General features: G+C 43.6%; 1 long non-coding RNA gene across 1 annotated transcript in view; it reads left to right on the forward strand.

Moving 5' to 3' along the window:
* Nucleotides 1-3379: 3379 nt before the first annotated feature.
* Nucleotides 3380-17886, forward strand: part of LOC128340551 (uncharacterized) — a 43601-nt gene continuing 29094 nt past the window's right edge. The window contains exon 1 of the long non-coding RNA XR_008313791.1: nucleotides 3380-3516. This is a non-coding gene — a long non-coding RNA (uncharacterized LOC128340551). The remainder of the gene's footprint in view (nucleotides 3517-17886) is intronic.

Genomic DNA, 17886 nt, shown 5'->3' on the forward strand with positions numbered 1-17886 from the left:
TACAGGAGCCTCACTAGGACAAACATCTAAACAATAAAACATAAAATATACAGGGTAGACTACAACACAGACATTTTGAGGAGGAAAACCTCCAACTCTTCTGTTTGGAAAACCTGCCCCCAAACTGGTTTTCTTTAGGGGTAGCTGCCTTAAAACCTGAAAATTAGGGATGTGCTAATCAGTTTGGGTATAAAATGATTTGTACCCAAAGCTACCGGTTTGGGGCAATTTTGGACAAAACAAATTGCTCCTGTGCTAGCTGGCCAGATTCAGGTCCAAAACAAATTGGCTAGATTTTGGACCTGAAAAATTTGTACACTCAGAACTTCATTTTGTGGCGATCTCTCTTGCTGTCTCCATTTTGTGTCAGGAAATATTTTTGAAAATCCCACCCTCCCAAGCTTCAAGTTGATGACTTACAGTGTGCAACGTTTGGCTGATGATTCCCCCCTGGTTCCAGATTGGCTCATTTCCATACAAATCTTGTATTGCCAGGGGTGACTGACCCCTCATTGACTTGAGGAAGGGTCAAAGAAGGGACGGGGGGTGGTGGTTTCGAAGTAAGGGTGTGCATTTTGGAATTTTCTTGCTTCGATTTGTATCCGAATCGAAACATCCCCATTTTGTTTTGTACCCAAATTTTCTGAATCCGAATCAGCCCTGTTTTGTTTTGTAGCCAAATTTTCCGAATCCGAATCGATTTGGATTTTTTAAAAGGGTCCAAGGGCAAAAAGAGTGGGTCGTGGTGGTAGTGTCCAATGGGTGGAAGATACCACCCAAATTTCAAAGGAATTAGGCAAAGGGCTGATTTTTTTTGTGATTTTTTTTTTTTTAAGTTTACACATCTTTAAGAATTTTCCCATAGGGAATAATGGGGATTCCAGCAAATGTATCGCTTCAAATCAAGGGGAAAGGGATGACCCAGAGGAGAGTGTGGTGGGTGGTAGTGCCCAATGGGGGCAAGGAAACTTCCAGAATTATTTCAAAGGAATTGGGCAAAGGGCTGATCTTTTGTGATTTGTTGAAGTTTACGTGTCTTTAAGATTTCTCCCATGGGGAATAATGGAGGTTTCAGCAGCCCCATAATTCCATTTGGGGGGCACTGGGGTTGCCCAGAGCGAGGGGTTGTGTAGTGCACATAAGGTGCCAACCACCCCCACCCCCACAAGCCTGTGGGGTACAGGGTTTTGTTGTTTCTGAGGTGTTCATTGCAGATTCTCTGGTAGCATATGAGATTTTCAGTGAAAAACAAGAATCCACTCTCATATGCTACCAGAGAATCTACACTCAGAACACCACAGAAACAGCAGAACCCAGCACCCCATGGGTTAGCAATCCTTCCCCTGGCCAATGTGGGGTCAGTAAAGAGTGGCAAGAAGCAAAAGAGCCAATGAGGAACAAGGAGGGAATTGTCAGCAGGTCAGCCCATGATTTAGGTCACTGATCAGAAGGCTGGAAGGGTGGGAAATTCAAAGAGATGTCAAACACAAAATGGAGACTGACTCGGAGATCACCACAAAATGGAGGTCCGAAACAACAAAACATTTTGTATCCAAAACAGGGACATTTTGTTTTGTATACAAAACTTTTGGATCTGAAAAATGGGTGTTTTGTTTTGTCTACAAAACACCCGAAACAGGCTGTTTTGGGTACAAAACTTTTTGTATCCGAAACGTTTCACACATCCCTAGTTCAAAGGAGGGATTTTCAAATGTACGTAAGGAGGCAGCCAGCGATCATTCTGCCTTGTGGGAGAAGAAAAAGAGAGCGAACACCAGAGGAGCTTTGCCTTGCCTGCCTGCTGCCTGGAGTGGATTCTCGGCTTTTTGTTCCTGCTTTCCTGATTAAGGAAAAGAGAAGAGAATTTTTTTTCACATCCTTCCTGCTGCTGAGAGAATCACTGCCTGCACCTGCTGTCTGTGTGAATCAATTCTGGTACAAAATGATTTGTACCTGAATCTAACTGTTTTGGGAGATTTGTGTACAAAACAAATCACCTCTGTGTTAGCTGGCCAGATTCGGACACAAAACAAATTGAGGATGATTCAATTCAGGTAAAAATCAAATTGAAAAAATCAATTCATGCACATCTCTACTGAAAAGCAGCTAACCCTAGAGGAAAAATAGCAAAACAGCTTGGGGTGTGTATGTGTGCTGGGACAGAGGACATACTTATGTATGCAGAACCCTGCGAGGGGGAAGTGAGTTGGGGCAAGAGGGACTTCCAAGGAAGAAGATGAAAGCAGGCGAAGGGTTGAGCAGCACTCTCTCTCCCTGTCATTTCATAGTTCAAGCCATACCGGCTCAAAGTAGCTTTTCCCTAGAAGCAGAAGCCATTGGAGCTTTAATACATGGGTTTGCTACTTACATGTCATTTGTTCATTATAACTCACAACACTGGCACAAGGGTATTCGTACAATATGTTAATTGCATCTGCCATTCATATTTTTCTGCATTTATATGCTGTATATGTGGGACAATATTTCTCTTTACCTTTAATGAAATACAGTTAGGATTCCTTTAGGTTTACAGGCTCTGTGGATGCCAAAAAACTCTTTTGAACCGCATGTAATATATCAGACCTGATGGGAAATGTTTAGTGGGTATTATTTATTATTTATTTTATCCATAGCCTTTTATCCACAGAGCAAGCATCATTTTTTTCAGCATGTGCAGAATGATTTGAACATTTGTAGGAGACAGCCTGGAGGAATACAAGCAAGGAATGTACTATAATGTTGCTACATTATGTCTTTATTTCATGAGCTTTAGAGAGTGCCACGGGTTTGTTTGATTTCTTTATATATATATATAATAATGCTGATTAGAAATTCACATGTAAGGCTTAGCTGTTTTGTACCAATGGCATGTCAAAGGTGCACTGAAGAACACTTCTTTCTGGAATAGATAGTTGATCAAAAGAAAAGCTCATCATTTCAGAATTAAATTGGAGGAAAGTGTATTCTCTCTCTGTGTGTAGGCAAGATTCACAGCAAGGTTTAAAGGCTCACTCATGAATACACATCTAGACTAAACTGAAAACTGTGTACTGAAAAAAGTTTCATGCATGGGGCAGGGGCAGTTTTAACTATGGATCTATAAAACGTTTGAAGCTCGAAACCTTTCAAGCTCGAAACCTTTCAAGCTCGAAACACCCAGCAGCTGTACCCAGGTTTTTAATGAGAGTAAAGACCTTGTACAGATGCAATCTCATAAATTTAGACTCAAATGAGGGGTGTGGGGTGGGTCACATGAGAAGAAATCAAACCAAAATGGAATACTCAGACCTCGAACGGACTCAGAGAAATTCTACTGGGAGGAGTTAAAATGATCCTGAATATGAATCATAAATAGGCTCAGAGAAAATGCAGAAAGCACAAATTTCCAACCCTCTTCTTCCTTGCCATGGAGAACAGATGGGAGAATGAAGAGAGAGAGATTTCTCTGTATTTCATATTCCTGAACATCGCTTCCCCTTGCTGCTCTATTGTTGTGTCCAGAGTCATGGACACAAGGTATGTATTGCTTAACTTGTCCTTTTAGTTTTAATTGGACCTTGAGTAATTTTCCTTACGTCAGCCACTGAATTTGCTTTAATCGTTGGGCTGTATCTAAAAGAACATAAAGAAACAGCCTTGATAGTTATGATGGCTGAGCTGATATATTATGGCCTGTTCAGAATATTTATGTAAGAGAATATAAGATTAAAAGGGATAGAGGTATGAAAGCATATAGCTTTTTTTTTTAAAGGGTAGAAGGCCATTATCTTTTCTGTTCTTCTGACATCCAGAGATCTAAAACTTAGTTCTCTAGCAAAACATTGCCCACTTATATCATTCTCAGAGTGCCAAAATGACCTGAAGGGCACACCATCTCATTTTCCCAGAACTTTGATTGTCCCAAAAGATCTCTGCACAAGTTATTGATCTTGACAAATGCTTTGTTACTGGGGTGGAGTGGGGGTGGGGAGACCCAGTAATGGTATGGCTGTGATCCCAGTTAAAGTCTGGGTTCTGGGCCAGCCAGAGAAAACATGCCTGAAACAGAGTTATAAGCATTTGTTTAAAATACAGCACTGCAGGCACACACATCCTTCTGTTTTGGGGGACTTGCTGAGGTTTTGCCAATAGACTGCTTTGCAGCCACAATTATGAAGCAGGGCTGTGTGTGTTTGACCAAGTCATTCATCTCTATTCTTATTATTAACAGTAAGAATGTGTATTTAATCTAGACATTTTAAAAATAGATACATGAATGAAGACCTTAATATCTTTATGAAGCCTGCATATAAACCACCTAGAGCCTTTGGAGTTAGGCGGTATATAAATTAACTAAATAAATAATGAAATAAATAAATATGAAGAAAAAATGTTCTATGGCTGACATGTTCCACAGCATTACAAAGCTGGATCATGAGCTGTGCCCTTGCAGAGAGGTTGCTGCTCAGCCAAAGACTTGTCCCGCAGCCGAGTGTGCATGGAGGGGAAGGAAGAAACTATTTTTGCTGCTCTCCCCTCCCTCTAAATACTTCCCCCCTTCCAGAGGTACTTTTGGAAAAGTGGGGTAGTACTCACCTTCACCTCATGCTGGATATCTCCTTTGTGATAAAGGGGGGAGACCCCTTGTGTGCCACCCCACAGACATTCCTGCTAAACTCAACACAAAACCCCTTTGATCTCTATTAGCAAGCTTCTTCTTGCAAAGCTCCAATTTGCCAATGAATGTGGCTCCTCCCACAAGCTGTGTGACTCACCAGCAGCTAATCCCCACCCATGTCTCTGTAGGCAAAACTGAAACTAAAGATGAAACTGCCCTGTCAAAAACGAATCCCTAGTCAGCCAGAAATCAAGACCTAGAAAAGACTAGCCCTAACAAAACCTACCTTGTCCTCCCCACTTTCTTTCTTTCTTTCTTTCTTTCTTTCTTTCTTTCTTTCTTTCTTTCTTTCTTTCTTTCTTTCTTATCTATCTATTTATTTCGGTGCTTGCTTGAGGAAATAAAACAGAAGTTTGCTGCCTCCTCTGGTCTGAGCCTTGTATTTTCAAAAGCAGGTTTCAAGCTGGAATGTGGCTCCTCCCACAAGCTGTGTGACTCACCCGCAGCTAATCCCCACCCACTGTCTTTCCAGGCAAAACTGAAACTGAAGCTGAAACTGGCCTGTCAAAAACAAATCCCTAGTTAGCCAGCCTTGAGATAACTTTGCTCCTAGGCCATTTAGGGGTTTTAAAGGTAAAATTCTATTTTATGGAATTGAACCCAGAAATAAGTTGGCAACCAATGTGGCTGGTATCTGTGTTATATGATCTGTTCTACCAGCTCCAGTCAGAACACTAGGAGTTTTGAAAACTGGTAATTTGAACAGAAACTAATTGAAGCTTCTGAACTGTCTTTAAGGGAAGGTCCAGTGAAGAGCATGTAACAATCATCTAACTTGGAAGTAATTAGACTATGAACAAGGCTACGTCCAGTTTCTCCACAAAAGTGTGCAAATACAATGTAATACAAAGCTGGGAAAAGGACTTTGCTGCTACTTGGGCATTCAAAACCATGGCCAGATCCAGGAGTAGCCCAAAGCAGCAAATTTGCTGCTTCAGGGGAAACAGAATCCCATCTAAAATAGGCTGTGTGTACACTTATATCATTATCACCAGAAACCTAACCAACAGTATCTCCATCTTGTCTGGATTAAACTTCAGTTTGCTCACCCTTATACAATCCAAATTAGCCACCAGACTGATGACTTAATAGACTGATGACTTAATCACTAATCTACTACCTCTTCAGGTCAGAAGATTAAATAGATAACTGGGTTTCAGTCACATATGGGTGACATCCAAGTCCATATCTCTGGATGCCCTTCCTCAGCAGTATGAAGCAGATATTGAACAATAAGGGAGACAAGATGGATCCTTGCACCCCATATACAGAATCTATGGGGTGGAATTTGAAGCATGACGTGGTAAAACGTTTGCTGAGTGTATCACTAAAAAAGAAAAAGAAAAGCCTTATTTAGACATTGAGGTCATGCACATGACCATGAGAGGGGTGGAGAGGGTGGGCGGGGGGCAGAGATGAACTTGCCTTCCTCCCCAGATGATCAGGACGCTGCTCTTTGGCACGGGCCCATGCACCAACTCATTCTGCACCGCTCCATGCAGCGCGGATCTCTGGAGGCCAAGACTCATTTTCCTGGCCTCCAGGAATCCCACAATGCAGCGTATGATGAGTACGGTGAATTAGGGGAATCCCCCAGGAGTCAGCCTCTCTAGATGCCTAATTCTGCTTCTGTGCAAGCTATTTACAGTCCGATCACACACATGACTCCGTCTCTGGGTTAAGGGCACACTTGCGCCCTTGACCCTGGCTAAAGGCCAGGGTAAAATGTCGGGCTACCCATGAGGGCAGCACTGGAATTGGGGTCGATCCCAGCGCTCCACACGAGGAGCCCAATCCAGGCTGGGCTGCCCTAGCCTGGGTTGGGCTGATTGTGAGAACAACCTTACTACATTGTACACTAATATAGGTGCCTGTACACACATGCTCATGTCGCCTTAAGTGGTGCAGCGGGGAAAATGCTTGACTAACAAGCAGAAGGTTACCGGTTCGAATCCCCGCTGGTACTATATTGGGCAGCAGCGATATAGGAAGATGGTGAAAGGCATTATCTCATACTGCATGGGAGGAGGCAATGGTACCTCCCCCATTCTATATCTGTATTCTGTAATATCTGTATTCTGTAATCTGTATTCTGTATTCTGTAACATATAGAATATATTCTATATTCTAAATCGACTTTACCTTTACCTTACACATGCTCATGTTTTTGTGTGACTGACTGTACATGTTTTCAAAAGTACATGCATTTATAAATAAACCTGGGTAGAGGTCCCCTCAAATGTGTGTTACAGATAGGTAATGTATGACTATTTGTGCATTGAATATAATGGCAGCAGTAATTTGGTGTAAGAATGACTACGGGTCTGTAGGGAGCTTCCAGTATCCCTATGATGATGGTGTACTGTGTTGTGAAAGCAAATAGGCATAGATCAGGGAGGGGTGGTTTGTTCTTGTCTCCCCTTCCTCCAAAAGCCCTTTCCACTTGCAAGAATATCTTCCTGAGGGCTGTGCAGCCTTAGGAACATAGGAAGATGCCATATACTGAGTCAGACCCTTGGTCTAGCTAGCTCAGTATTGTCTACACAGACTGGCAGTGGCTTCTCCAAGGTTGCAGGCAGGAATCTCTCTCAGCCCTATCTTGGAGATGCCAGGGAGGGAACTTGGAACTTAGATGCTCTTCCCAGAGCAGCTCCATCCCTTAAGGGGAATATCTTATAGTGCTCACATATGGTCTCCCATTCAATTGCAACCAGGGCAGACCCTGCTTAGCTAAGGGGACAAGTCAGGCTTGTTACCACAAGACCAGCTCTCCTTCGAAAACAGATTCCTGCAAGTGGAAAGGGCTTTTGGGCAGAGGGGAGATAAGCAACTATTTTCCCTCTTGCACTATGTACATGTTTGACTGCAGAATGCATTATTGACGCAAGGATGCTGTAGGCTCCTTGTGGACCTATAGTCCTTCTTATACTATAGTCCTTCTTATCTACTGCTGCACAACATGTAGGTTGATGTGTGAATAGGGGTCAAATAGTTTTAAATTTTGGGGGGAGGGGAGAGAAATTCCACCTTTGTTTTATCTCTTTGCGAGGATTCAAACCTGTCCCAGCATGTAGACTCCAGAACTGTAAACCCTTAGTGCTAGTTTGGGCTGACTTATTTTATTATAAGTGTATCTGTACTTTAAAGCAGGGGTTCCCAAACTGTGGTCTTCCAGCTGTTGCTGAACTACAACTCCCATTATTCCCAGCCACATTCCCATAACCACAAGTTGGGAACTCCTACTTTTGAAGCATGCTTCCAACAAAAAGTGCCTGTTCTTTCTTTGGTCAAAACAGCTGTGTGGAAGGGACAAATGTGGTTGGAACTGGGGTGGGTGGGGTATAGAGGGGAGGGCAAAGTTTACTATTTCCTCACATTGCATTTTCTTGGTGAAGATTGTCCCCTTGAAGCAGCCTCTGTAGTAGTGATTCTGTGATTCCCCACTATGTGGCTCTTCCAGTCGAAAGGACACTTTTGCCTCATTTGTGTATGGACACATTTGATTGAACATCTAGTTTGGTCCTGAGTATGGCCACCCATGAAGGATTTGGTCTACACTTCTGGCTTCTGGACCACTGTTTGGACAATCAAGCTCCTCTTCCCAAGAATATAGAAGTTGGCTGCCTCTGTCTTTAAGGAGGGCCCACAGTACCATTTCTGTTTAAAGAGATGCAAACACTTTCAAACAAATACAAGACATGTTCCAACTCCCCCCCCCATACTGAGAGTGATTAACATCAGAAATAAAGACTCCAGAACATGAGGTTTTAGAAACAATTAATGACATGAGCTGTTGTTTACCGTTGTTCTGGCACAATAGCAAAAGGTTGCTACTGCTACAGCTGTGGTTCCATTTAATCTCCAGCTGCAAATGTATAATCAATCATTCTGTGGGCCACAAAGGCCTGTCCTCTATAACCATAAATGATTTCCATGTGCAAATATTAGCTTTTTAAAAACCACACCCACATGACAGCCTGTGTCTATGGAACCTTTGTTCATTTAATCTGTTACAAGGCCAAATACTCTTCTCTTACAGCTGTGTAAGTGCACTCTTTCGAATGGGATTGTACTGACCCAAAATTCTATAAGGATTTCCTCCCTTCATTTAAACAGCAAAGCTATACCACAGACCACATATTCCTGTAGGCATGCCTTGTTACTTGTATCCTAATTATGTATGTTCCATGGATATATGGTGGATGAAAGCTTTACATATGTCACAAGTGTAAAAGTTTGTTTACTGTATCCCATGTAACAATTTTAACCCCACTCCTTTCTGACTCATCTACAAATAAATAATTTGACATGAATTGCCACAAAACCTGTGAAAAATTCATAATATACTATAGTGTGTAGTATGGTTGCTTTACAATCATGAAATGGTGGCTGACATTCAACACAGTGTAATGCTGGTGTTAGGGACCCACTGGTGCTTCTGTGCATCAGGGGTGTGCACAAAACTGGTTTGCCTGGTTTGGTTTGAGTCCAAATCGAACTCAAACTGAACTGAGCATGTTTGGTTTTGCCCCCAGACAGACCCTCCTGGCTCAGCTCGAATTCAAGCCAGTTTGGGGGTTCTACAGGTGTTTTTTTAAAATAGCCACTCGCCACCTCTGAGTGGTGCTGCCGTGGCCACAGGGGGGTCTCCATCAGTTCCCCCTCCCCCCACTGGCCTCCCCCCACCCTCTGAAGGGCTGTTTTGGCCCATTCTCAGGCCATTCCAGCCCTTTCTGATGTGGCAGTGGCCATTTTGGAGGCCGCTGCACAGGCACCCTGGCCATTTGCAGGAGCCAGCCCCGAGCCAGTCTGGGGTGGGGGTTCGGCTTGACCTTGAGCCGAACTGGACCCAGTCTGGCTCGTGGGTGAGCCCTCAAGCCGGCCCAGTTTGATAGTGAACTGGCTCGAGGGTGAGCCAGTTCACACATCACTACAGTTCCCACATTGCGATGCAGACATCGCAGTTCTGCAACACAGAACTGAGGCCAATGGAAGTAGTGCAGCAGAACGGTGTGTGGGCTCTTTTAAGTATTTGTGCAAGAGTGCTCCTGTGCAACACTACCATGGCCACCTTCCACATGCGCAGCAGCCCTGGAAGGCCCCTAACATTGGCATTACACTGTGCTGAATGCCTAAATACACTCTCCTGAATGACTACCCTATTGGATTACCATGTTGTGACATCCTGATGCCTTCCTGGCATGTGGGGGGAAAGCACCTGTGTAAAAGATGATGCCCTCATTTGTTCATATAAAAGAAGATGCTAACAAACCTGCTTGCCAATTATCTCCAGTCAGTTTGTTGCTGCTGCTACCGTTTTAAAGATAAATGGGTCACAAATGTTTTGTATGTGTGTGTGTATGTGTTTAAAAGTGCTGAGCTAGTGAAATAATCTCTGCTTTCTCACAGTATGCCTTTTATACATTTAATTTATCTTTATTTATTTATTTTTGCTTCGTTGTGGTAATAGGGTTGATATTTTTTGCATTACTGCTAATTTAAACCTAGGAAGTCTCATTAAAGGCACTTTAGGAGAAAATGCTGCATGTGCAGGATGAGACATAGAGCCTCCTAAAAGTGAATATTAAATCCTGTTTCGAATATTACCTTTTATTGCTTTTGCTTTGAATATGAAATATAGCTTGCATAAATATAGTGTGTGGAGCAGTTTGAAACATCAGCAAAAAAGCAATTTAATTTTTTTAGAAACAAAAATTTACACTGAAATTTTCAAAGTTGGATGGTTGAAGTGATTCAGAGCATAAATCTAAGCCATTTTCAATATACACCATATACCATATTTTAAAATGTTTATTCAGAATTTGAATTATAGTGCCTTAAGGGCTTGTATGCAGGTCTATTCAGTTAGAAGACTGTCTGGGTCAAAAGGGGACACATGGCCACCTGTTACCCTGTATAAGGTAAATTCCTTAGTCAACACAGCCGAATTCCGCAGCAGAGAGAGGTGGTTTGTGGTTTGCAGGTATTGTCCCCAAAGGAAAATAATTAGATAGATTTTCTCTGATTAGAGCAGTCGTGGGTCATGCTATAACAGAAAAGAGTCCAAAGTTTCTTGTTTCAAAGGTTAGGAGGGATGACAGTGTTGAGGCCTACAAACATTTCACTCTTGGTCAAGATGTTGTCAAAGCTGTGGATTCGTTGTAACTGGGGCACACTGCTGTCCTGAGTCAACTCAGCCCGCAGCAGAAGGAAGAACTCTATAGTGGGGAGAAACGTAAGATAGACACCAGCAACAGTCACTGGAAGTCCTGTGCTGGGGGTGGATGGGGCCAGTTACTCTCCCCCTGCTGTATAAAGAGAATCACCACGTTAAAAGGTGCCTCTTTGCCCAGTTAGCAGGGGAGGGGGAATTAGGAGGGTTTGCTGCCGGGAGCTGCACAGCTCCCGTGGCAGCAGACGATAAGCAAAAAGCGGGCTAGGCTCCCTTAGCCCGCTTCAGACTACGATAAAATACAGGAGATTCTCAAGATCAGCAAAAAGCGGGCTAAGGGAGCCTAGCCCGCTTTTTGCTGATCGTCTGCTGCCACGGGAGCCCCGTGGCTCCCGGCAGCAAACCCTCCTAATCCCCCCTCCCCTTAGATGAGGTTAGCAGAGTGAGTGATCTGCTAACCCTGTCTATTTTCTCTTTAAATCATTCATTTGCTGAGTATTGCTGCAGCGTGGCTCTGCGCCATGGCAAAACACAAGGACCTCTCCTCCCCACCCACCCCGCCGGGAGGCTGAAACAAACCTCCTAGCCCTGGGATACACCACTTGTGTGGGGTATCCTGGGATGGCCCCGGATCCCCGCCCCCCCTGCTCTCCCCACAAACCCTTTTAAGGAGGGTCTCACTGATCGTGAGACTCGCCTCCATGTCTGAGATTGAGATTTGATGGCTCTGAGATTTGATGACTCTGTAAATTCCTTGGACTTTCATGCCTTGTTAGCCAAGGTTTGCAAATGGATATTTAGAGCCACAAGGGGAAGGATGTTGTTGTCTCGCACACTTGAACCAACCCATTCCTCCAGTTAGAAGAGTTAGGAGTGACCTGTGTAACAAGATTACATAAACATGCAAGCAAGAAACCAAGATTGGACTAGTTTAGACAATACTTTTCTAACTGGCCCGAACACATGCAATTAGGTTTTGTGCACTCCTGACATGCACAATGCTGGAGTCAGTTGGACAACTATTGTCTGAACCAGTGCATCTTTTGTCAGTTCTGTTCCATCAAACCAATAGTTCTGTTAGAATGAAAACTGCATGCATTTCCAAGCTTGTCACGAAAGCTGCTTTCAGCAGGATGTTTGTAATTTTAAGGCTACAAAATGCATTTGAGGGCACATGTCTTAACATTCCAAAGACATGTTTTGGTAAATGATTATTAGTCTGTTGTAAAATGTTGCAATGGGTTGTTTAGAATCATCTGCCCTATTAACACCTTTTAATGACATGCTTATGTTACTCACGCATAGGGTTCCCCATCTGTCATGTGCACTCATTGGCTCTGTATAACTAGATACAGCATTAGCTGTGACCTTGTTGTTTTATCTGCCATTAGAATCACCAGTTTGGGAGATTTTTGACTAACCAGGTTAAGCAAAATAACACACTATAAAGGAGACCCTCATTATCCACGGTTTTGTGGGTCACACTTTCATGTGTCTACGGATGGGTGTTAAGAGATCTAGAAGCGATTCTCACAATCACTGGAAAGCAAGCTAAGGGAGATTAGCCTGCTTTCCAGGGATCATGGGAACCACCAGGCTCGCAGGTGAGCCTGGTGCTCCCAAGGCAGCTAGTCCGCCTAACTACCCCTTCCCTAAGATGAGGTTAACAAAGTGAGCGCTCTGTTAACCTCATCTTTTTGCTAGTGTGTTGCCTCAGTGCACGGCGACACACGAGTACACCCCCGACCAGGAGGCTTGCATGGGGCATCCTGGAATTTCCAGGGGCTGCGGGGCCCCTAATCCCCACCACCCCTGCCTGCTTGTCTGCAGGGAGCGCGGGCTAAGCACTTAGCCCCAAAGCTCTTCTCACTGATTGTGAGAAGAGCTTCCTAGTTTTTTAAAATCTGCAATATGAAATATAGGCAATTTTCACTTATTGTGGTTTTTGAGTGGTTAGAAATGACTTTTGATATCATTTCTGGCTGCCATTTTGAAGCGCTGAGCCATTTTGTGGCTCTTTTTTCTTTAAAAACAAACAAAAAGAAGAAGAGGATTTGAGGGGTATTTATGGAGACCTGGAGAACAAGGTACTATACCTTTCTACCCTTATTTCTGCCCCTCCTTGTTTTTAAAGCAGTTTTAAAAGACAACTCCCAATCCCCGTACCGTTAAGGTCTCTTTATTCACTGTTTTGTTACCCACAGAAATTTGCAGGAATGGAACCCCCACAAATAACAAGGGACACATACACACATATTTGTCAATATAGTAATTTCTCATGTTCCTAACACAGTCCCCCCCCCCATGCAAATTGTAAAATTTATGACATGTTTCTTTGAAAAATGATTTTTTGTGGTGGAAGAACAAATCTCCCCAGTGCTCCTTGCAGCAACAGAGGCCCTGTTGATAATGCTGCCCTTTGAGGTACCGCAAATGGGAGACAAGGAGCTGCTTCATACGGTCGGAGGCGCTTCACACGATCGCAGACGAGCAGCCATTCCTAGCTGGGAGGCCGCCCACAGCGGCAAGAAGTTCCAGGATGCCCTGTGCAAGTGCGCAGGGCATCCTGGAGAGACTCCCAAGCCTGGGAGGCTGCGTGCAGCTCCTGGCGGGGGTCTCCTTGTGTATTGCTGTGGTGTGGAGCCACGCCGTGGCAGCACACGATCCAAAAACCCAGGTTAGCGGAGGGCTTGCTCTACTAACCTGGGCTAAGGGGAGGGCTGCTTTGGTGGGCTAGCCGCCAGAGAACCACTGGGCTCACCCGTAAACCCGCTGGTTCTCATGATGGGGAAAAACTGGGCTGGGCTTCTTCAGCCCAATTTTTCCCCATCGTGAGAATAGCCACAGGGAATTTTTGACTGCAGTGCCTAACTTGAGAATGCCCCACCAAGATTTTTGCAGGTTTCTCTCCACTTTTCACCATTTGACCAAAGCTTGAGAAGAACTCAAAACTCAAGAACCTTTGTGCTTACATCCTATCCCCCTTCAGAAGTTACGTAACCATGGAGACTGTACTGGCAGTGCCCTTAGAAATGCACGGGCAAGCCCCGCCCGTAAACCAATACCCTTGCATCCCATCCTCCATGCATGCAGCATTTGTCTGCAGAGAGATCCTCTGCAGGCAGAGATTCTGCCTGTGATCAGAAATGCTGCAGCACCCAGTGTTCGTGATCATGGGGAAGATCTCTGCCTGGATGCAGTGTTTGTCTCTCGGATGCAAGCTGTACCTGGACAATGGGAGTTCCTGTGAGTGTTTTAACTGTGTATGATACACATGGTTACATAACTCTTAAAGGGGGCTAATGTGGTCCATTTTTTGCAACAGTAATTGTTTTCTATTGGTAGTTCTAGATGTTGTTATTTCATTATTTATTTATTTATTCGATTTATATACTGCCCTTCCAAAAATGGCTCAGGGTGGTTTAGAACAAAATAAAAACAATGAAAACCAGTTAACAATTAAAATCAAAACCATAAAAACAGAATAAAACCCAATAAACATTCAAACAGTTAAAAACTCTGGAAAATCAGAGCAAACATTTAAAACAATATAAAACAGTTTACAACAATTTAAAAACCCTGGAAGGCCAGGCCAAACAGACTGTTTTTAAGGGCTCTCCTGAAAGACAATAATGAACTCGAATTACGGATTTCTGCCGGGAGTGCATTCCACAGCCCAGGAGCAGCTACAGAGAAGGTCCATGTCTGAGTCACCACCAGATGAACCGGTGGTAACTGGAGACAGACCTCTTAAGATGACTTTAACGTGTGGTGGGGATCATGCAGAAGAAGGCGCTCTCTAAGATAACTCAGACCTAAGCCATTCAGGGCTTTAAAGGTAATAACCAGCACTTTGCATTTTGCGTGGAAACATATCGGCAGCCAGTGTAACTGTTTCAAGACAGGCATAATATGGTCTCTCTGGGTTGCCCCAGAGACCAACCTGGCTGCCGCATTGCGAACTAACTGAAGTTTCCAAACTATGTACAAAGGCAGCCCCATGTAGAGCACATTGCAATAGTCAAGCTGGGAGGTTACCAGCTGATGCACCACTTGTTTTGAGGTCATCCTTATTGTAAGCCTTCTTTGTTTTCCACAGAAAGGTGGGGTATACATATTTTAATAATACAAATAAAAATGACAGGCAGTTAGCTATATTATATTCAAAACCGCAGAAGGAGTCTAGCACATTCAAATCAGTTCCTAAGATCAAATTGGCTGTTGCATAAATCCTCGGGGTGGATGCGGGGGATGTCAGTCATTTCCAAACAGTTCTTTCCATGCATCACTTTTGCCCCACTTTCACCCTTGGATGTAGTAGCAAATTAAGGTTCTGTTGATAATTGTTGGGTAAGTACAAAGTAGACAGAAACAGACAATTGATTAACCAAAGGATATGATTTCCTGTCTTGGTTGAATGTAACTGATGGATGCCAGTCAAGACTGATCTTAAACCCAGCAGTGGAAGCCATAATGAAATTAGGCTGAATAACCTAATTTTTACCTTCCAGCCGAACTCTCTTTTTTGCACGCTGCCTAAAAGGTAGCTCAGGAGAGAAATTAGAGAGATTACAAAGAATGGTGCCAGCTCTTTGGGAAAGACATTGTTTGTCTGCATTTGAGAAGAAAAGGACACCATTTGGCAGCACGGGGTGCCACTGTGTTGGTTCCAGCTAATGATCATTGTGTGAATTGAGCTGTAAGGGGAGCTGCCCATTGACCAGCATAGATTGCTTCCACCGACAGGTGCTAATGTTCAGAGGGCAGGACACAGCTGCTGGAACAAGGTTCCCATTATCCTTTGCTGGGTATTGATGCACCCTGTGGGATGTTTCCTCTCTGGCTGTGTTAATTTTCAGAATGTATATTTGCATCATTCTATGCTGAGAGCAGTACCTAGAGCTGCTGCATTTTCAGTGTAATGGCCTCCACCTCCTCACTCCCCCCACTGCATTCTGTCGATTTTGTGTCTGTTGGGCTGCAGGCTTACTCTAATTATAGCACATATTAAAGGACAGGTTCTGTGAAGGCGGCTGCCACACACATAATTGCTTTAGGGGCTGCCAATAATTAGTCAAATAATATATTGGTTTCTTATTTTTAATGTACAAGACTGTAAATTCGAGCTCGCTCTTGCTATACCGATACAATTATGGCAGAGGGCAATTAAGAAGGCAGTTTGTGATTTCCTTGGGGCAGGGATTGTTCTTCATTATTGACTGGCATTTTCTGTGAAAACAATAGAAACTTAGAGTGTAGGTAGGTTGGCACTCATGTTCTGATATATGGTGGGCAAGACCATAGTGGATATTCACTTTAGAATAATGCGTGCTTGCCCAGAGCCCAATAGGATTTTACTCCAGTCTTTATGGTAATTTTTGGCTATAACCTTGGCACCCATCAACATTCTTTTGAGAGTTTTCCCCTCAGAATGTGCTTATGCAACCTACAGCACCAGAGGGGGGAAATACATTTTAAACTCCATGGGTTTAAAAAGCAATTTGAGGGTTTAATATGAGAGCTTTTTAAATGGGGGAAGGGAAAGAGAATAGCATATGCAAATCAGCACCATTTCCCCATTTAAATCTTAGTCTATTAAATCATCTATTGCATAGACAACGGTCTCCCAAATTAATCCCTCCATTAATTTCAGTGAAACTTGCATGGGATTATTTTGCAAAATCCACTGAGATGCATGGAACCTCTAAGGTAAATGGAATGGAATATATAAAGTAAAAGATTTATGGGTATAATGAGGTTATCAACATTGTTGGCAAAATGAACACAAAGCAATGGCAAAGTCTCAGCCAAGGGACAAAGGTGTGAACCTTTTTAGCTGAACTTCTTTGGGCTCTTTTAGTTGATTGGTTATCCACATTTTAACTAATTTTAACTGGAGATGTGAGTTATAGGGGTGTACATGAAACCAGCTAGCCCAGTTCGATTCGAGTCCAAACAGGACCCAAACCAGACCAGGCCAGTTCGGTTTTGGCCCCCATTGAACCCTCCCAGTCCGGTCCAGTCCAGGGGGTTCATTAATGGTTTTTTTTTAAATTTCCACTTACCCCCTCTGAGGGGCTTCTCTGAGGCCTCAGGGGGTGTATGCAGAGGTTCACCCTCCCCCTGCTGACTTCTTATGCAGTAAATCACCCCATTTGGGCATTCTTTGGCCTTTTCTGGGCCTTCGCTCTGTCATGGCAGCAATTTTGGTGGCCGCCGCACATGCCCAATAGGCGTCTGCATGGCTAGGTCATAACTCAGGTCATGCAGAGGCCCACTGGGCATGCATGGTGGCCTCCAAAAGGGCCACCACGATGGAGGGAAGGCCCAGAAAGCATTGAAGAACGCCCAGTGTGACTTACTGCATAATGGAGGCCGGTGTGTGTGTGTGTGGGGGGGAAACTTCCACAGACCCTCCTGTGGCCTCGGAGAAGCCGCCTGGATGGGGTAAGTGAAAATTTTTAAAAACCAACAATGTTCATGAGCCCCCCGAATGGCTGGGGGTGGGCTTGGTCTGGGGTCAGACTGAACAGGGGGTGGTTTGGTTTGACCCAAACTGTCGAATCGAACTGGTTCAATGGCAAACTGGCTCAACATTGAACTAGTTTGCACATCCCTAGTGGGTTAGTAATAATCAAGGCAATGTGACTAATCTAAAAAAATGATTTGCTGATGTTTAGTCCTGTGGCCAAGGACTATTACATATAATGATGCTATACAGTTTTAAAATATTTTGAAGGCTAGTGCCAAATGAATGTCTAAAACAATTTCGAGTAACAATATAGATTAAATTTGACTTATCTGCTATGAGGAATATTTGGGAATTGGCTAATGCTATATTTCTTAGCTCCCAGCTATCCTACCTATTTCATCAAAAGTGATCGATAATGACATTGGTTTAAAAAGTGAAAATGTCTCTATATTCCCCTAGTTATAGGCATGTGTTCAAGGTTACATCTGGTGAAATGGATGGTTGCCAATGTAAATGCATGCCATTATAAACCAGTTAGACTTCATGATGCCACGATACATGTTGTCTTTCTGCAGCTTCAGACTA

This window comes from Hemicordylus capensis, chromosome 1 (genome assembly GCF_027244095.1).
Source record: "Hemicordylus capensis ecotype Gifberg chromosome 1, rHemCap1.1.pri, whole genome shotgun sequence".
Lineage (NCBI taxonomy): Eukaryota > Metazoa > Chordata > Lepidosauria > Squamata > Cordylidae > Hemicordylus > Hemicordylus capensis.